The 21,749-nt window shown below is 41.6% G+C and overlaps 1 pseudogene; it reads left to right on the forward strand.

Annotated features, from left to right (window-relative positions):
• Positions 1–20,709: 20,709 nt before the first annotated feature.
• On the forward strand, positions 20,710–21,117 carry LOC132650665 (large ribosomal subunit protein eL27-like; annotated as a pseudogene).
• Positions 21,118–21,749: the final 632 nt, after the last annotated feature.

Genomic DNA, 21,749 nt, shown 5'->3' on the forward strand with positions numbered 1-21,749 from the left:
AATGGAATTTCTTGACTTTATTTCTTTTCCATAATAAAAGTGTTTATTAGCCAGATATGGTAGTGTGATCCAAACACTCAGGAGAATGAAGCAGGATTGGAAGTTTGAAACCAGCCTGGGCTATGTGGTGAGAACTTGTCTCAAATCAAAACAAGAAGAAAATACATTTAAAATACTACTTAGAGACTAAAGCTCATGTTATCTTATTGTAATCCAGTTTTAGGCAATATCAATCAGAAAATTAACACTTCCATAATGTGTCCCATCTCCTCTCTCCCATTTCCCAAATGTCATGTCTAATGCATTTTTTTTTCTATTTTTGTCTCATAATGTGAGTCAAAATGTGAGCCAGGGCATGCAGTTGGGATTAAATGGTGCCTATAACATGGATGTGCTGTAAACACCAAAGAATACCAACTGAAAAAAAGGCCATCTTAAAATGTCTCGTGGTTACACAAGCATAATAATAAATTTGACTATTTAAATGGATCACTGGCCTAGTGTGCCTAATTAACACAAGTCACAGGAATGATTGCATAGAATTGTTTTCAAGTATCAGGAAATTTTTTTAATGAAATTAAGTGTGCAGGTAACCTGGGCAATCTCAAAAGGTCATACAGTATGATGACATTTGAAATCCATCTCCCCGGAGATCTCTTGGGGGGAATCCCCACTGGAGGTGAGGGAAGACTGACTGAACACTGTGCCAACCATACAGAGAACCCACTCCTCATCAGACTCCTCATGGATGAGAACCTTACATATAGTGAGCATTTACTCACCCAGGATTCTTATGAAAAACTCACTAGATTCCCAGGTTTAAACACAAGGGGAAAGAGAGTTGGCAAGGAATGATCTGGCTCTCATAGATAGTGAGGTCTCAACTTCAGAACTTTATAGTAGGTGTATAGATTTCATTATGTTAATCATATCTTATAGGTCTATATAAGTGAGTATATCCCATGTTTGTCTTTCTCCTTCTGGGATATTTAACTCAGAATGATCTTTTCTAGATCCCACCATTTGCCTGCAAATTTCATGATTTCCTCCTTTTTGATTGCTGAGTAGTATTCCATTGTATAAAAATACCACAATTTCTGTATCCATTCCACTGTTGATGGACATCTGGGTTGTTTCCAGGTTCTGGCTATTACAAATAGAGCTGCTAGTAACCAATTGGTTTCCCAAAGTGAGGGGAACAAGGACTATTTCTAACAGGAACTCAATGACTGGCTCTTTGGTCTCCCCACCCCCGAAGGGAGGAGCAGTCCTGTTAGGCCACAGAGGAGGGCTTTGCAGCCAGTCCTGAAGATACCTGATAAAACAGGATCAGATGAATGGGGAGGGGGTCCCCCCTATCGGTGGACTTGGAAAGGGGCACGGTGGAGATGAGGGAGGGAGGGACTGGGAGGGAATGAGGGATCGGGACACAGCTGGGATACAGAGTTAATAAAATGTAACTGATAAAAAAATAAAAAAAAAGATTATTTTGAAAAAAAAAGAACTTTATAGTAAGGAACAGAGGCAATGATGACTGTGTGGTTTGATGGTGTAGGAGGGCTGTTTGATGTGGGGGAGACATGTGTATTTATGAGGGAGCATGTGTCTGTTGATGTACGCACACTTGTGGACATGGATGGAACTGACATTGGGTGGTTTGTTTTGTTAATTGGAAACAGTGTTTCTTAGTAAATATTAGATTAACAAAGTCTGTGAGCCTTCCTCAAGGATCCACCTCTCCCTGCCTCCCCAGTTTTGGAATCACAAGACATAGGCCAATGCACCCAGCTTTAAAAAATCATGGCTTCTGGGGAGTTAAACTCAGGACTCCATGATTGTGTGGCAAGCACTTTAGCACCTTCCTTGGCTGCGACGATAATTTACTGTCTGTGTAGCCTTGAGGTAAGCACTCAAACTGTCTGGGTCGTAGTATTCACAGTAAACAAGAGACTAATAAGAGCTTCCTTTGTAAATGGCATCATTGTCTTCTGACCTCCATAACACTCAAGGCATAGCCAGAGGTCTTGATTGGAACTCAGTCAGGAATCAGCCCCAACTGATGAGTAAAACATCATCTGAAAACAGTAAAGTAAAGTAAAACAGCTTCCTTGACAAAAGACAGAAGGGGAGGACAGCAATTCTGATCATCGTGAACCTTCACCAAGTTCAGGTTTGGAGTGACCAGATACTATTTGTTTGCACAATTCACTCTCAAACTATTATTTGACAGTAGAAGTCACTTCCTCCCGGCACTAAGAGGGCTAACATCCACACTGCTTTGCTCAAGCTTTCTTCTGCAGCCTGGAGCAAAGTTGAGAGACTAAGTTGCCTCTGTGGATACACCACCTAAAAGGTCAAGGCCAAAGAAGTGTTCCTTAGAAGGCTAAAAATAGAGACAGAAGGCCAGTACTAAAAAAGCAGAAATCCCTGAAGGCAGAAGAGTTTATTTCTGGCACCAACTCACTATGAATCCCCTGTCCTCTAGGCAGAAAGGCTTGTTTTCCCATCTCTAACACAAGGCTTCCTGGATGCTCTCCCAAGACTTTAACACTGCCTCATGCTATTCTGGGAGAGGTGCAGAGTTGACATTATAGCTGTGATTTATCTGGGAGTGTTTCCAAAAACAGAAATTCAGCGAGAACCTTAGAGACCACAGACTACGACAAACTGGAATATAAGAAATCTTGGCCAAAGGGCAAAGTGACAGAACTAGGGTAAAGGGAAGGAGGTATTTCTAGGATTCACATGCAAGATGCACCAAGAACTAAAGGGAAGAGAAGTTGTGTGAACCCAAGATCAGCAGCTGGTGTCTTCTCTTATGTAGAAACTACAGTCTAGGATCAAATTATGGTCTAGGAAAAAAATGTCTGTTGTCTCTAAGCAAAGGAAGGGATGGGGGGAATGAATAAGTCAATAAAAGGAGCTACTTTATCAATGTATCTATCTATCCATCACCTAGACATCTATCTATATCTATCGTGTGAGTGTGTGTGTGTTTACATATATACAAGCGAACCTGGAGGCTGGTAGTCAATACTGTCTTCCTCAATCCTTCAATTCTGTCCCACCGTATTTTTGAGACAGGATGTATTACTTATTTTTCTGTTGCTGTAATAAAATACCATGATCAAAAGCAACTTAGAAGAGAAATGGGTCAATTTTAGCTCTCAGCTACACAAAGACAGACTCTTATAGCAAAAAGGCATGCAAAAGTATCAGGAAGCCACCTGGTCACATTTTCACCTACACAAAAGGAAGCTAAGAAGGACAATAAACTATCAAGCCTGCCCTCAGGGACATACTTCCTTCAACAGGTATGTCCTCATAGAGGTTCCATAATCTCCTAATCCACACCACCAACCTGGGACCATAGTTCAAATAAATGAGACTCTATGGGACATTTCTCATTCAAACCACCACACAGGTCATCTCACTGAACCTGGAGCTCACTGATTTAGCTTCTCTGGCTAGCCAGAAAGTCCTGACTCTGCCTCTTCTGTGCTGGCATTACAGATGAATACTACATTGCAGGGTTTTTCACATGGGTGGTGGGATCCAAACTCAGGTCCTCATGCTTGCACAGCAAACACTTTACCGAGGGAAGCATATCCCTAACTTAGGGGCTCACTTCTATTCCTGGGCTGAGGTAGCATGGCAAAAGGAATATAGGTGGTGGCATCCTCAGGACTTGTCTAGGGATTTGAAAAAAGCAGAAGAGGGACAACTAAATACATCTTAGAGCTTTGGAAAGGCACAAGAGTTCCCAAAGTTCTAGAAATCATGTTTCTCAAGGTTTACAACTCTAAGATGAGGCCTGGTTCTCTAAAGATCTTTCTCTTGTCAAGGACCATATATCACTTTCCCAAATGCCCAGCTCAATAGCCAAATTATCCCACCTTTCTGGAGTGGTCAAGACTCCCAACTCCTTTCCATACTTTTTTTAGAGGGGCTGCCTCTGAGAGCCTGAGAACCTACATGAGAGGCCTGCCAGAGGAGAAAAGAGGCCTCATGTTTTAATTTTTCAGATCTCAGGCTGATTTCCCATACTTGCCTCCTGTGGTTTGCTACAGTTCTTTTTTTTAATATTAGTTACAGTTTATTAATTTGTATCCCAGCTGTAGCCTGCTCCCCCATTCCCTCCCAATGCCACTCTCTCTGCCTCATTTTCTCCCTGCCACTTTCCAAGTCCACAGACAGGGGAGGTCTCTTCCCCTTCCATCTGACCCTAGCTTATCAGATTTCTTCAGAACTGGCTGCAATGTCCACCTCTGCTCCTCCCTCAGTAGGGAGAGGGGAAGGTCAAAGAGCCAGTCATTGAGTTCATATCAGAAATAGTCCCTGTTCTCCTTAATAGGAAACCCACTTGGATACTGAGCTACCATGGGCTACATCTGAGCAGGGGTTGAGACAGACAGACAGACAGAGAGGAGATAGCTCATTTGGGATTTCTCCTTGACCAAGAAATGAGGCCCATATGCCATTGGGTCTAATTATTGCCAGAATTGTTGGGATCAGACCATAGACTAGCAGCCCTAACAAGCTAAGTACAGCTAATGACCCATCATCAATAGGACAATCATACAGACAAATACCAGTGAAATGCAGAGAAAGGCAATGCATTTGATAACACTCACAGTTGGAAAGATGGGAAGTAAAGTTGTTCAGTGATCATGCCAGTCTGTCTTAAGTTACTAGCATGTGGTTTATGTTTTAATAGACAGCTATGGCTATGTATAACTAAGCAATCCTGGCTGAGGTGTAGTCTATCATTGTATCAGCTCCATCAAGGCTGTCCTGTGAGGTGGTCTGATTAGACGTCATCCCTGTGTGAAATCTCTTCCTGGCAGGCAAGTTCCTCTTCTGGCTGGCACCAGGATTCAGCCTCTCCTTTCTTCAGCATGAGATTTCTGAGGAAATGCCAATTCCTTGGGGTCCACTGTTACAATCCTGTGATAATTAAAGCAAGGAGCACACACCTGTAATTGAAGGACTTTTGGAGATAGAGGCAGTAGACTCCAAAAGGTCAAGGTTATTCTCAGCTACAGAGCAAGTTTGAGGCAGTTTGGGCCAGATGAGACAACATAACACAGTAAATATGAGCTGGTTTACCTCACTCCCTCCCAATCCCACCCTTCTTCCTTCATCTCCTCCCTGGCCCTTTCCTATTCCACTGATTTTGGAGGACCTCCTTCCCTTTCATCTGACTCTGTTTTATCATATATCTTCAGGACTGGCTGCAAAGTCATCCTCTGTGGCAAAAAGAGGGATTTTTAAGGGGTGTGCTCTAAAATTACTGTTTCTGTTCTCTCCTGAGAACAGTGTCATCCCTCAATTATTCACAGGGGCATATGGAAAACATGGCCTTTGGTACTACCAGCCATGTCAAGGTGGCTAAGTCTAACCCCAAACAAGTGATATACCTGGGCTAAACAGAGACTTGTCATCATTTTCCTGTCACATGTTGATGTCCCAAACATAATCTCCTAGCCACATTCCCAGTATTAGCTGTTTATTGCTACATAAAGATTTCCTCTAAACCCAGTTGCCTAAAATAACACACTATTATTTGGATTCAGAAATTCAGGAGAGGCTCAGTGGGCTGGTCTAGCCTAAAGACTCTCCTGAGATTGTCATCAAAGTTTAGACAAGGTTAGAGTCATCAGACATTTGTCTGGGTCTGGAGCACCTATCTCAAGATCATTCTTATGACAGGCTTCCCACAATGCAAATCATCCAAGGTAGAAAGAATGAACAAGACCAAAATAGATGTCATTTATTACCACATAATCTTGGAAGCCACATATCACCACTGCTGTCATATTCTAGCCACCAGTCCCACCCTACCAGATGAGAAGCAATATGCACAGGGGGTGGATAGAAAGTGCAGATGACAGGAGCCATCTTGGACATTGGCCACCATGCACTGTCTACCCTCTCTCCATTTCCAGCTTCCTACCTAGCTTGGGAGGAACCCACCTTTCTCCATGGTCAAAGAAGAAGGATCTTTAAAGGTCTCAAGTATGGAATTAACAGCAACAGTGTAGCCCAAGAGTCAAGGGATGTCCATTTCAAGGATGATAACCAGAAAAGGAAAGCTGGGGGTGGGGGAACAGAGCTAGTGAAGATAGCTCAGTGTATAAAACACTTGCTATACATGATGCTAAACATGATGACCAGAGTGTGGCTCCTCAATGCCCACATAAAGCCAGGCAGGTGTCGGTATTACCTATAATCCCAGCACTCAGGAGGCAGAGACAGGATCCCTCGGGGAAAGCTAACTAGCTAGTAGGTAGAACTATGAGCTCCTGGCTCGGTGAGATACTCTGCCTCAATAAACAAGGTGGAGATCGAATGAGGAAGAAGTTTGGGTCTTCCATGCACACTGACATACATACATGCAAAAGAAAAAAAGTAAGTAGGGAGGGAGAGAAGGAGGGCACATATCCTTTAAGAAAGAAAATCAGCATGGTTGTGGGGTAGACAGGAGATCTGTAGTGGCACAATGTGGATAGTAACAGGAGTCTTATGGCAGCAGAGGGTTATTTCCCTCATGCTCCCTCTCCACACTAGGGGTCTGTTCCACATTTCATTGAGAGTGCAGCTGCCATCTTGAGCCTAACCTTTAACAGCTGAACCATTTCTCCAGCCCATCCACCATATTGAACACTGCCCACACCATTGGCAGGCAGAGAGTCCTGGAAGGCTCCTGCACTAGCGATGAAATGCTCTAGCACAGAGATGACGTATGTCCCTCCCATACACAACCCACTGGCCGTAAATTGTCACACCAACTCTGGCCAGCCACAGGGATCTAAGAAAAGTAATTCTATCATGTGCCTGGAAGAGGAGCAATCAAGAAATACTTGGCAAGGAGGACTCATGACTCTTGAGCCTATAAGAACAAACTGCAGAAAGGTGAAGGAGGGACCAGTGCAGAAGCCTGGGATTTAAGAGACTTCTACAAGGATGTGCTAATATACACATATGTGTGTGTGTGTGCTTGTGTGTGTGTGCCAGTTACTCCCTTCCCAGCCATTCTCCACTGCCTCCTCACATCCCACCCCAAAAATAAATCAAGATCCCTTGAGTACTCTGCCTCAAGTTTGGGGCCCTCCTTCACCTCCCCTCTCTGCCTACACTTCACTTCACACTCACGTCTGCACAGGGAAGAAACTATGGACTTGAGGTCATGTGGCCACTCAATTTCATCTTCCAGAGTATTACCCAATCCCCTGGGATCCTTAGAGGCAGCCCCCAGCCTTCTTTATAGAAATGGGCAAACCTCCGACTCTAACCTGACCAATGACCATGGTTCTTTTTTTAATTAAATTTTTTATTTTTTTAATATTAGTTACAGTTTATTAACTTTGTATCCCAGCTGTATCCTGCTCCCTCATTCCCTCTCAATCCCACCCTCCCTTCCTCAACTTCTCCCTACCCCTTTCCAAGTCCACTGATACAGGAGGAACTCCCCCCCCCCTTTCATCTGACCCTAGATTATCAGGTATCTTCAGGCCTGGCTGCAAAGTCCTCCTTTGTGGTCTAGCAGAGCTGCTGCTCCCTGAGTTGGGAGAGGGGAGGTCAAAGAGCCAGCCATTCAGTTCATGTCAGAAATAATCCCTGTTCCTCTAACTAGAGAACACCCTTGGATACAGAGCTACCATGGGCTACATCTGAGCAGGGGTTCTAAGTTATATCCATACATGGTCATTGGTTGGAGATACAGTCTCATAGAAGACCCCTCTGTCCAGATATATTTGGTCCTTGTTGAGCTCCTGTCCTCTCCAGGTCATGCTAACTCCCCCTTCTTTTATTTGATTCCCTGTACTCTGCCAAAGGTTTGGTTATGAATCTAAGTATCTGCTTTGATACACTGCTACATAGAGACTTTCAGAGGTCCACAGTGGTAGACTCCTGTCCTGTTACTTGTTTTCTCCTACAACCAAAGTCCATCCCATTTGTCTTTCTAAGTGAGGGTTGATCATCTTACCCAGGGCATTCTTTCTTGTTTATCTTCTTTAGGTGTACAGATTTCAGTATGTTTATCCTATCTTATAGGTCTAGTACCCACTTGTAAGTGAGTATATACCCTGTGTGTCTTTCTCCTTCTGGGATACCTCACTCAGAATGATCTTTTCTAGATCCCACCATTTGCCTGCAAATTTCATGATTTCCTTGTTTTTAATTGCTGAGTACTATTCCATTGTGTAAAAGTACCACAATTTCTGTATCCATTCCTCCATTGAGGGACATCTGGGTTGTTTTCAGGTTCTGACTATTGCAAAGAAAGCTGCTAGAAAAATGGTTGAGCAAATGTCCTTGTTGTATACTTGAACATCTTTCGGATATATGCCTACGAGTGGTATAGCTAGATATTGAGGAAGCGCTATTCCTGATTGTCTGAGAAAGTACCAGATTGATTTCCAGAGTGGTTTTACAAGTTTACATTCCCACCAGCAGTGGAATGGGTTCCTTTTTCTCCACATCCTCTCCACTATGTGTTGTCACTTGAGTTTTTGATCTTAGCCATTCTGATGGGTGCAAGGTGAAACCTCAGGGTTGTTTTGATTTGCATCTCTCTGATGGCTAAGGACGTTGAGCATCTCTTTAAGTGTTTCTCTGCCATTCTATATTCCTCTACAGAGAATTCTCTATTTATCTCAGTATCACATTTTTTAATTGGATTGCTTAATTTATTGCTTTTTAACTTCTTTAGTGCTTTATATATTTTGGGTACCAGCCCTCTGTCAGATATAGGGTTGGTGAAGATCCTTTCCAAGTCTGTAGTCTGTCATTTTGTTGACCATGGTTTTTAGTAGACCAAATTGGGCCAAGCTCACATCAACCTGTGGACTGGCTGACCCCAGTTCTCTCCTTTTTTGATTGAAGCTCATCTTCTAGGAATCTAAGGGCTCACACATACTACTTGACCAAGCTTTTTTCATTCAGGCCACAGCTTCCATCTCCCCATAAGGCCTTCCACAGAGAGACCTGGAGGTGGCTGTAACATGGTGCATCATAACCCTCTATCTTGCCTGGCTGTAGACTCCATAGGACCATACACCTTTATTCAAGTTCTAATGTAGACTAACTCCTTTTGTTAGAGAATGTTTTGTTATTGCCCAGGCCTAAGGACTCAGTTTGCTCACTCATAGACCAATAAATTTTCACTGTCTATTAAGGGAGCCAAAATCATCTAACCTTCATCTCTCAATTTCCAGCCTCCAAGCCAGTGTGACCAAAGTCATACAGCAAGTAAGTGACCTGTGCATGATTCAAACCCCCAATCTGTCAGATTCTAGACGCTGTGGCCTTGGTTTCATATGATACCAGGGGAGATACTGGAATGCATAGCTCAGGCCTCAGTATCTGGTTTTGCTCACTGAGAGGTGGACAAAAAGGCTGGACATACAAGTTGTTTCATTGGGCTTCAAAGGCTTGCATAGCTACACAGCCAGACTGCACCAGACCCTCATACTCTGTGGGTGTACATTCAATTCTTGCTTCCCTTGTAGGTAAATTCCAGCTTTGAGTCTGCCCTGTGATCTTTCTCCTTTAGAAGCAGCCAGAACAAGCCCATTGCCTCCTTGCAACAACAACCCCTTCAATCCAATGAAAACAGTATATCATTATTTTAAAATAAAACATATGTATATTTAAATCTATTAATTTCTCTTTTTGAGACTAAATTATATAATGAAAGTATGTAACATGCACTATATGTATAAGTTATATACATTTAATGTATATATTATACACTATAATGTATAAGATATTCTTAAATCCATGCTTTAAAAGTATTTATACAATATTATTTCTATTTGTTGTCTCTCCATTTAAAAAAAAGTATAAATGATCTAAACAACCATCAGTAACCACTCTCCATTGGATGGTACACTATGCATCTGTAAAGAAGGATAAGGAGGAAAGCTTCGTATATTAAAAGGGAATGAGCACCAATAATATAAATTTAAGTGAAAAATGCAACACACTTAGAAGATTGTGCACCTAGGTGTAGTGGCAAAACTCCTGTGTTTCTAAGTTTTTGGGAAGCTGAAGCAAAAGACTCAGTTTAAATGCAGAGGTGAAAGATCAGCCTGTGCAACAAAAAATATCTATGGGCAAATACAAAAGAAATTAGTAAAGTATCTGGGATACTGTAATCTATTATTTGAGACTACAGCCAAGTGAATATGTTACCTATTAATAAACACAATTGATTTTATAACTATGCTTTTCTGTTTTGTTTTTCAAGACAGGATTTCTCTGTGTAGCCCTGGCTGTCCTGGAATTCACTCTATACACCAGGCTGGTCCAGAACTCACAGAGGTCTGCCTGCCTCTGTCTAAATGAATATGCCACTTCTATCTAGCTACAGCAATGATTTTTAAATGAGATCTCCTTTTCTTTGTCAGATGTAAATAATTTAGTTCAAAATGATTACAGGTTATATGGTTATGTACCTTTAATACACTATGTACCTGGAGTTCCAGCACTCAGAGGAATGAGGCAGGAGAATCACAAGTTTGAGCAGAGCCCAAACAACATAGAAAGACCCTGTACCAAAAAAGTATCCAACTATAAAATAAGCATGGTGGCACATACTCAGGAGGAGTTAAAACTGCCTTCAGCTACAAAGTCCAATGTCAGCTTGGGTTACATGAGACCTAGCTCCTAAATAAATAAATAAATAAATAAGTGTTTAAAATACTATTACCAAACATTATTAAGCGACAGTAATGGCAAGAGTGTTTGACAAATATGAAATTAGTAACTTAATGCACAGCAATATAAACTAAAATATGAAATTATTTAACAAATCATCTGTTAAAATAGCTCTTTGGCAAAAAAATTAGGTTGTCACTGGCACCACACATCCAAGTGAGTTCTATATTATTTAAAACTAAACATTAAATGTGTGTATGAATGTGGGTGCATGACTGTGAAAGTGTGAACACTTGTGCACGTGCACACACAGACCAGAGTAGAATGCCAGTGTCTTCATCTATCACTTTTCATTGCTTTATTGCTCAAAGCATGGTCTCTCACTGAAAATGGAAGCTCTAATTTTCCCTAGGCCTCTAAGAAGCTGCATTTCTCCTTGGTGTTTCTGGTCTTAACAGGTATGCATGGCCATCCGTAGTCTTTACTGGACTGCTGGGGATTTGAACTCAAGTCATCATATTTGGAAAAGAAATCCTTACCAACTAAGCCATCTCCTCATCTCTGTTATTCGATTTTTCAAATATACAAAATTAAACTCTAGGTAAAACTAGGTAAAATATGTGAGTGATTTCCACATATTTGTTGATTTTCTGTTTTGAATTATTTTTTTGAATTTTTTAATTAATTTTTATTTATTTTTTTATTTTTTCTTCTTTTTTATTTAACTTTTATTAATTACACTTTATTCATTTTGTTTTCCTCCCCATAAGCCCCTCCCTCCTCTCCTCCCGATCCCACCCTCCTCCCCCCATTCTGCATGCATGCCCCTCCCCATGTCCACTGATTTGGGGAGGTCGGGAGGTCCTCCTCTCCTTCTTTCTGATCTTAGTCTATCAGTTCTCATCAGAAGTGGCTGCATTGTCAGGGTTCTAGGTCATCTCCATGAATAGTCCTTGGTTGGAGTATGAGTCTCTGGGAAGTTCCCTGTGTTCAAATTTTCTTGTTCTGTTTCTCTCCTTATGGAGTTCCTGTCCTCTCCAGCTCTTACTATTTCCCACTTCTTACATAAAATTCCATTCACTCTGCCCATCAGTTGGCCATCAGGCTCAGCATCTGCTTTCACAGTCTGCACGGCAGAGGCTTTCAGAGGCCCTCTGTGGCAGGTTCTGAGGTTGTTTCCTGTTTTCTTTTTCTGCTGATGTCCATCCTCTTTGCCTTTCAGGATAGGGATTGAACATTTTAGTTAGGGTCCTCTCTTTTGCTTAGTATGTTTAGATGTACAGATTTTAGTGGGTTTATTCTATGTTGTATGTTTATATGAGTGAGTATATACCGAGTGTGTCTTTTTGCTTTTGGACAACTTACCTTGGTATAACCCTAACCAAGCAAGTCAAAGACTTGTATGAAAAAAAATTCAAGTCTCTGAAGGAAGAATTAGAAGAAGATATGAGAAGATGGAAAGATCTCCCATGCTCATGGCTTGGCAGGATTAACAGTAAAAATGACCATCTTACCAAAAGCAATCTACAGATTTAATGCAATTCCCATCAAATTGCCAACACAATTCTTTACAGACCTGGAAAGAAAAATTCTCAACTTCATATGGAATAACAAGAAACCAAGAATTGCTAAAACAATCCTCTACAATTAAAGATCTTCTGGAGGTATCTCCATCCCTGATCTCAAGCTGTACTATAGAGCAACAGTTATATAAACTGCATGGTACTGGCATAAAAACAGAATGGTGGATCAATGGAACTGAACAGAAGACCCAGAAATAAATCCACACACTTATGGACAACTGATTTGTGACAAAGATGCCAAAACCATACAATGGAAAAAGATAGCATCTTCAACAAATGGTGCTGGTCCAACTGGATGTCTACATGTAGAAAAATGAAAATAGATCCATACTTATCACCATGCAGAAAACTGAAGTCCAAGTGGATCAAAGACCTCAACATAAAACCGGACACATTAAATTGGCTAGAAAAAAAAAGGGAATACCCTAGAACTCATTGGTACAGGAGAAAACTTCCTGAACAGAACACCAACAGCACAGGCTCTAAGAGCAACAATCAATAAATGGGACCTCATGAAATTGAAAAGCTTCTGTAAAGCAAAGGACACAGTCATCAAAACAAAGCAACTACCTACAGATTGGGAAAGAATCATCACCAACCCCTTATCTGACAGAGAACTAATTTTTATTTTTTATATTAATCACATGTTACTTACTTTGTATCCCAGTCATAGCCCCCTCCTTCATTCCCTCCCAATCCCACGCTCTCTCCTTCATCTCCTCTCCGCCCCTTTCCAAGTCCACTGATAGGGGAGGTCCTCCTCCCCTTCCATCTGACCCTAGCTTATCAGGTATCTTCAGGACTGGCTGCCATGTCATCCCCTGTGGCTTAGCAAGACAGTTCCTCCCTTGGTGTGGGGTTAAGGAGCCAGTTGTTGAATTCATGTCAGAAATAGTTCCTGTTCCCTTACTAGGGAAACCCACTTGGTTACTGAGCTACCATGGGCTAGATCCGAGCAGGGGTTCTAGGTTATATCTTTACATGTTCCTTGGTTGGAGAAACAGTTTCATAGAGGGCCCGCTGCCCTGAAATATTTTGTCCCTGTTTTGAATTATAAATCAACCTCTCATTCCTGGAATTAGTCCCACTTAGTCATAATTGGTGTTATTTTTTCAGATAGTATTGTTTATAATTTACTAGTATTTTTTAAATAAATTTTTATGTTAATTACAATTTCTTCATTTTGTATCACAGCTGTAGCCCCCTCCCTCATTCCCTTCTACCCCCACCTCCCATCCCTCATCTCCTACCATGCCCCTCTCTAAGTCCAGTGATAGGGGATGCCCTCCTTTCCTTCCATCTGACCCTAGCTTATCAGCTCTCATCAGGAGTGGCTGTATTGTCCTCCTCTGTGGCCTGGCAAGGCTGCTCCCCACTGAGGGGAGGTAATCAAAGAACCAGCCACTAAGTTCATCTCAGAAACTGTCCCTGTCCCCCTTTATAGGCATCCCACTTGGATACTGAACTGTCATGAGCTACATCTGAGCAGGGGTTCTAGGTTAACTAGGTTACATCCATGAATGGTCCACGGTTGGAGTATCAGTCTCAGAAAAGACCCTTGTGCCCATAAAACCAGACACAATAAATAGGTTAGAAGAAAAACTGGAGAAAAACCTAGAACTCATTAGCACAGGAGACAACTTCCTGAACAGAACACCAACAACACAGGATCTAACAGCAACAAACGATAAATGGGACCTCATGAAACTGAAAATCTTCTGTAAAGCAAAGGACACTGTTGCCAGAACAAAAGGACAGCCTACAGACTGGGAAAGCATCTTCACCAACCCTATATCTGATAGAAGGCCAATATCCAGAATATGTAAAGAAGTAAAGAAGTTAAAAAGTAACAAATCAAGTAATCCAATTAAAAATGGGATACAGCGCTAAACAGAGAATTCTCTGTAGAAGGTTGTAGAATGGCAGTGAAACAATTAAAGAAATGTTCAACTTCCTTAGTCATCAGGGAAATGCAAATCAAAACAACCCTGATATTTCACCTTACACCAATCAGAATATCTAAGATCAAAAACAGTACATGCTGGGCAATACATGCTGGAGAGGATGTGGAGAAATGGGAACCCTCCTGCACTGCTGATGGAAATGTAAACTTGTACAACCACTTTGGAAATTTACTGGTATTTTATGAGCTCATGAGGAATGCTGGTCTGTACTTTTCTTGTGATATCATTGTCTGGCTGTGGAACCAGAATAAAGCTGACCACCTAGAATGAATGAAGTAAAATCCCTCATCTGTTTTGTAGATATGTTTTCAGGTTGGTAGTATTCCATTCTAGTACACAATCTAGTACACTGCACTCATTAAGCACAAACTGATCACAGTATTCTCTTTGTAAAATACCTAAAGGGTCTATGGTGATGGCTCCTTTTGCATATCTAAAGCCCCTCCCCCTCTTTCTTGCCAGTTTTGTCAACCTTTAAGAAATCAGACTTTGAGAATGTGAGGCTCTGTGGATGTCATAGTTTGAATTACACCAACCGAAGAGTAGGAAAAGCTGAAACCGAGGATACTTGCTACTCTGGATGTGCTGACTCTTGCAGTTATGCCAGGCAGTACATCATCTGAAAGGAAAGGTTACGGATCTCAAAAACACTCAGTGTACAGACTGGCCAAACATGCAGTGGGTTGCTCCAGTTCAGCCGGGCAAACAAGAGAGCCATTTTCAAAGTAAACTTCCATTTCCAGGATGAGAAAGAAACATTGGGACATAAGCTCTTAGGAGACACCTGTGGTGAGCAAGGGCCTGTGCCAAGGAGTGTAAAGAATTAGGAAAGAGAGGACTTGGGATTTGTCCATCTTGTAAGCTTTTTCCAGTATGTCCTCTGTGTGTCACCTTGTGCTAAGAGGCAAGCAGATGACTATCAGAAAGTCAGGGGCCCCAATGCTAGAAGAACTACAGGCAACTAAGGAATTCTGAGAGCAGGGAAATAGTCTTCCTCAGGAAGAGCTTCCAATTTGGTAATCCAATGACAAGTGGTCAGTCCTGAAATCATATACACACCTTATGTATAACAAGCATGCTGTATTTATAAATTTAGGAATATATATACAAACAGGTAACAACAATGAAAGAAATAGAGGCAAGGAATTTGAGAAAGAGCAAGGGAATGGGTACAAGGGAAGGGTTGGAGAGAGAGAGAAAGGAAAGAGGAAAAAGAAAGAATTATATTTAATTTCTAAACAATTTTTAAATTAAAATTCCAGGAAGAAACTATGATCAAAGTGCAGTATATGTAAGTATGAAAATGTCACAGTGAAACCAATTATTTTGTACAATCAGTGCATATAAATAAAAATGTAAAGTTCAACTTACCTTACAGACTACAAATATAACACATAAACATGTATGCATACACAAGCCATGAAGTCCCCATATCCTGTGCCAAACCCTACAGTATAGGGTGGCAGTACAAAATGAATAACCTATTCTTGTTAATTAGCTTACATTTGCTGTCATTATTATTAAGTGGAAAGCCTGAACCAAGGATGAGGAAATCCCTCAGCAGATGCCCTGTGCAAGCCTGACACACTGAGTTCAAGACTCAGAAACCCACATACAGATAGAAGGCATCTATTACGACATATTTGTCGCTCATGGGCACATACCCCCCACACACAAACAAACAAACAAACACACACACACACACACACACACCAAATAAAATAAAATAAATTTTAAGAAAAGAAGCAAATCAACCTTGACAAGAAAAACAACCCAGCAATTTTTCAGCTAACTATCTGGGAATGATGGTGGTAAACAGTAGGGCATGGGGACAGGAGATGCAGAGCTGGGACAGTACCTAAGGGCTGATGCAAACTTGTTCTTGAATTCGAGGAAACACTTCTGTCAGTGAACTCCTTGCTTGTCTCAAGTTGGTTTGGCTTGGGATTCTACACCTGCCTGTGCACATGCACAGTAAGTAAATAAATGTGAAGGAATTAATAATTAAACAGACACACAAATATGTGAAGAAATGTTTATTTTAATGAGTTCACTTGAATAATTCCAGAAGTGTGAGTGTGTGTTTACACATGTATATTCAAAACACCATGCTGTATGTGATAAAGAGAGTCTGGCTGCATACCCACATGCTCCATATTCAAAGAGACAACTGGCTGCATATAGAAAATACTCAGGAGAAAATGCCAGGCATAGTAACACATATCTGTAATCCCAGAACTTGGGAGGCTGAGGCAGGATGGTCTCGTGGTAAGGCTACCTGGGCTGTGGAGGTGTTTCCATTTCCTAGCTATTGTGAGTGAACATGGCTATGTGGGGAGCTGTGGAGTAGGATGTGAGTCCTCTGGGCATGTGTCAAGGAGTGGTATAACTGACACATACTGTAGGTTTATTTTTAGATTGTTGAGGGTCTCCACACTGAATTGCAGGGTGGCTGGAGCAGTTTGTAATTTCCCCAGCAACAAATAAGGCTTTATTTTTCCCTGCATCCTCTCAAGCATTCTTGTTTATTGTTTTGTTGCTTTTAGACATTCTGAATAAGGTAAATGAATCCTCAAGTTGTTTTGATTCACATTTCCATAATTACCAGGCATACTATATATTTTTGAAATATTTCTTAGCCACTTTTTCCTACTTTTGAGAATTCTCTGTTTAGGTCCCAGACCCATTTTTTTTAAATGAATACTTTGATTTTGTTTTTTTTTTTTCTTTTTCTCTGTTTTTTGTTTTTGTTTCTTTTGAGTTTTTCATATATTCTTACTATTAAACCTGTCAGATGTATAACTGGCAAGACCCCCATTCTGTGAGCTTCTTCTTCACTCCATCATTTCTTTTTTTTTTTTTTTTTTTTTATTTTATTTTTTTTTTTCAATGCAGTTTATTCAGGAACATTGAACAATCCTCGGACCCCGGGGAAAGCCAGCCCACAGCTTAAATAGCCTCTGGGTAGCCAACCCAGGCGTGCCACGGGGGCAATGCAGATAGGTCCACATACATGGAAGCAAGCCAGATCCTCGGCCTTAGCCAAATGTGGAGTTGTTCGTGACAGAGAGCACTCACCATCGGGAAGGTGGAAGGCAGAAACCAGCTCCATCTTTAAGGCATAGCATTCCGCAGCTCTCTACAGTTCCCCCTTTTTGTTTTAGACGCATCAGGCAAGAGTAGAGGTCTGATCTCTGATATTAGAAATAAATTGGGACTTTGTACCGATGTTCATTTAGGTGTCATCCACCCAAAGAGCATCAGACCGTCCGATACCTTTTTCTCAGAGGCGGGACCTGGGGCATCAACCTGCATGCAATCAGACATGCTCTTCTCTGGGTCCAAAGCGGCTGACCCTGAGTGCAGTGCTTAGCCTCGCATCCTGAGCGTATCATTTTAGCTTTTTATGGTATCCAACCATGCTTGGGGAGAATGTCCTGCTTCAATGGCTGTAAAGGCCTGAATGATCATGGCTGCATCACACTGTTGTGAGACTCTAATCTTGCATATATACCACAGGCAAACCAAGGAGACCAACACCAGAAGGCCTGCTAACCCTCCCATGCCCGCCCATTCCTTCAGATGATTCATGGCTGCAGCAATCCATGTTGATAATCCTGTGGCTAGTCCTGCGTCCACTCCGGTAGAATTTACTGTGACAATGGCCACTCTCAGCTGCTCCATCGTAGTATCGAATTCTCCAGTCCAATTACCTAAAATATAGCTCGACAATTGTTTAGACAGATTTGCAGCACAGGAAAAATTCTCATGTTGTATGCTAGTGACACAAAGTCCAGCATACTTTCATTGACAGCCAGGTTGAGCGATTTGCCATAGGGTTTCTTTAGTTGTGCAGAGGACTTTGAGTTTTTCTAGGTCCCACTTATAAAACTAATTGTTGGCCTTAATTTTTGAGCAAATGGTGTCCTATTGAGAAAAATTTTTTTTTTTGCACTTACACCATGCAGAGTACTGCCTGTGTTCTTTTTCTAGACGTTTCAGTGTTCTGGGTTTCAAATTTATGTCCTTGGCCCATTTGTAGTCATTTCTTGTGCAAGGTAATAGATTTGGTTCCAATTTCATTCTTTTACCTGTGGACATCCCATTCTCCCAGAACTATCTGTTGAAGATGCTGCCTTTTTCCAGTGATTGTTTGCTGTTTGTTTGTTTCTTGGTATCTTTGTCAAATATTACATGGCTGCAGCTAAGCTCACTCATGTTTGGGTTTCTGTCTTATTCCCTTAGTCTCCATGTCTGTTTCTGTGTCCGTAGCATTCTGTTTCAGTAATATAGTTCTTAAGGTATCTTGATATCTGTGATGGAAATTCCTCCAGCATGGTTCATGGTTCTTCTGGCTATCCAGGGTCTTTTGTGATTCCACGTGAGTTTTAAGATAGTTTTTGTTCTGTTTGTTGTTTATTCATTTGTTTGGTTTTGCTTTTGTTTTAATGTTTCCATGAAGAAAGAAATGGAGGGGGGGGTTGTTTGGGGTTGCATCAAATTTGTAAATGGCTTTTGATCATTTTCACTATGTTAATTTACAAATCCATGAGTCACCTGCTTTTGAAAATTACATTTTCAGGAGCTCCACAAGGAGAGCAACAAAAGCAAAAGAGCAGGGCACTGTTTTTTTTTTTCTTTCTGAGACTGATACTCCAAAAAAGGACCATGCATGGAGGTAACATGGAACCCCTGCATAGAAGTAGCCCATGGCAGCTCAGTGTCCAAGAAGGTTTCTCAATAATAGGAACAGGGACAATCTCTGACATGAACTCATGGGCTGGCTCTTTGATCACCTCCACCTGAGGGGAGGGAGCAGCCTCACCAGTCCACAAAGGAAGACAAAGAACCCAGTACTGAGGGGACCTTATAGACTAGCATCAGATGGAAGGGGTGTAGGATCTCCCCTATCATTGGACTGGGGGGAGGGGCATGGGAGAAGAAGAAGGAGGGAGGGTTGATGTGGGGAGGATGTGGGGATGGGGACTACAGCTGGGATACAAAGTGAATAAACTTAATAAAAATTAAAAAAAAGAAAATTACATTTTATTGGAGTTAAAGAGGTACTAAGCTGTTAAAAGCGTGTATCACTTCCCAGCACCCACCAAAGAGGGCTTATAACCTGTAGCTCCAGCTTCAGGGCATCCCACAGCCTCTTTGACCTCTTCTTAAACTCATATATACAGATACATACACATATAGACATTTTTTAAGTGGGTCTTGGGCTAGACAGACTGCCTGGGTGTTAAGAATGCTGGCTGTCCCTCCACGGTGCTAGGGTTCAATTCCTAACACCCATATGGCACCTCACAAATGCTGATTACTCCAGTTACAGGGAATCTTATTATTATTTTTTACTGGCCTCTACAGACACCAAACATGCACAAAGTGCCCAGATACACAGGAACAATACCTATACACATAAAATAAATAATAGAAAAAATTTAAATAAATCTTTTTGTAGAAACTACATTTCATTTTCCTATTGTGTAGGCAGGAGAGGTAATATAAAGATACAAGGATGTAGTGGTGTATACATGGACACAAAAAGCACAGCTCAGGTCTCAAAGAAAATAAAACTCAGTTTATTCTGGAGCCAAACTGAGTGACTGCCCAAGAAACATGCAGATAAGTCAGCTCAGGTTTCATGTTCTCACACTAACGTAGTTTTATGTTTATGTTTTATAGCTGCAGAATAAAGAAAACCCTAAAACCAGAGCCAATTTAAAATACACTGTCGGGTTCATCAAAGAGACAGTGACAGCAAGATGCTGGAGTCACTTCCCCAGGTCTCAGATGCTATCTGATGACATCATCAGCTTCAGGGTTGGTGGATGCTAGTGGTCTGCTCAGATAACTGATGGTTTTTATCTGTTAACTACAGGACGTTTCGTCCAACACATAGGTGGGCAAGGAAATAGCTAATGGAAGGCAAAAACTACTTCCAAGATAAGGTACAATTTGGCACTGGGCTGCAACTTTTCCATCTCTGCACATCACTGCATCTCTAAGCAATGAGTCTTTGCAGACCCAACTTCTTTCCAGAGACTCTCCTTCACAGAGGTCAGAGGACAGCTTGATGGAATGGATACCCTCCATGCACCATGTTGGTTCCAGGGATTAAACTCAATATATCAGGCCTAGCAACAAGTGCTTTTACTGACTGAGGTATCTTGATGGCTTAGTAAACAGCCTCCTTGTAATCCTCTCCATACTGAAAGGTGTGCTGGCTAATTTACATCAACTTGACATAAACTTGTGTCATTTCGAAAGAAGAACTTCATCTGAGAATATTTTCCCATCAGTCTGGCCTGTGGGAAAGTCCTGTGGTATGTTTTCTTAATTGGTAGTCCATATGGGGTCTCTTCAAGTTGCTATGGGGAGTGTCACTCTTTGGCTGTGCTGGTAATCCTGGATACTGTTACAAGGCTGGCTCCAGAAAAAAAAATCCTTCTTTCCTCTCTGCTGGGTGCTGGCTGCTTGCTGTTAAAGTGGGCAAGTTCATGAAACTTGGGAAAGTGTTGCTCGTCCTAGCTGGATGCCACTCCAGATGCAAACCCATCACTGTGAAGAATATTGGTGATGGCACCTCAGAAAGCCCTTACCCTGTCATGCCCTGATGGCTGGAATTGACCACTATCCTCAAAAAGTGACAACTGCCCAGGACCAGATGAAAACTGCTAAAAGATGAAAGGTCAAGTCCTTTGTGAAAATTTATAACTACAATCACCTTATGCCCACAAGGTAATCTGTGGACATACCCTTGGACAAGACTGTTGTCAAAAAGGATGTCTTTAGCTACACAGCTCTGAAATGCAAGGCCAGGTGGGAGGCCAAGATCAAGTTCAAAGAACAATATAAGACAGGAGAAGAGCAAATGGTTTCTCCAGAAGCTTCACTTTTAGGTATATTTTTGTTTCCATCATTAAAAATTTAAGAAGGAGGAGGAGAGTTATCCCAGCAAGTCACAAGAATCAAGACAGTAAGCAGCATTCCTCCATGCTCTCAGCTTTAGGTCCTGCCTTGAATTCTCATGAATTTCTGGCTAGTGGACTACAAAATGTCAGTTGAAGTAAACACTGTCCTTTCCAAGTTGCTCTTTGTCATGATGGTTCATCACCACAATAGAATCCCTGATTAAGACACAGCAACACAGGTAAACAAGAAAGGGTGAATGAGGATCACTGAGATGGTGGCTTCTTGTTCCCAGAAGACATTGTTAGGAGAAATGGTGGACAGGCACACAGTTTGGTTTCTAAACAAGACCAGTACTAAAGGAGGGAAGATCATGTGGCCTAAAAAATACCTGCCAGGGTCTTTTTGGTGGACTTCCAGCCTTAGTTCTGTCCTATCCCACTGGGATAAATTGGTACTTCTCTTAATACTCAACCAATATCAGGAATGTCCACAATAGCAGGGCATGTTGGCACACACCTGTAAATTCCAGCACTAAGGGAAGCAGGGCAGGGATATCTCTGTGAGTGCAAGGCCAGTCTGGTCTACAAAGTAAGTCCAGGACAACCAAGAATATGCAAAA

This window comes from Meriones unguiculatus (genome assembly GCF_030254825.1).
Source record: "Meriones unguiculatus strain TT.TT164.6M chromosome 13 unlocalized genomic scaffold, Bangor_MerUng_6.1 Chr13_unordered_Scaffold_28, whole genome shotgun sequence".
Taxonomy (NCBI): Eukaryota; Metazoa; Chordata; class Mammalia; order Rodentia; family Muridae; genus Meriones; species Meriones unguiculatus.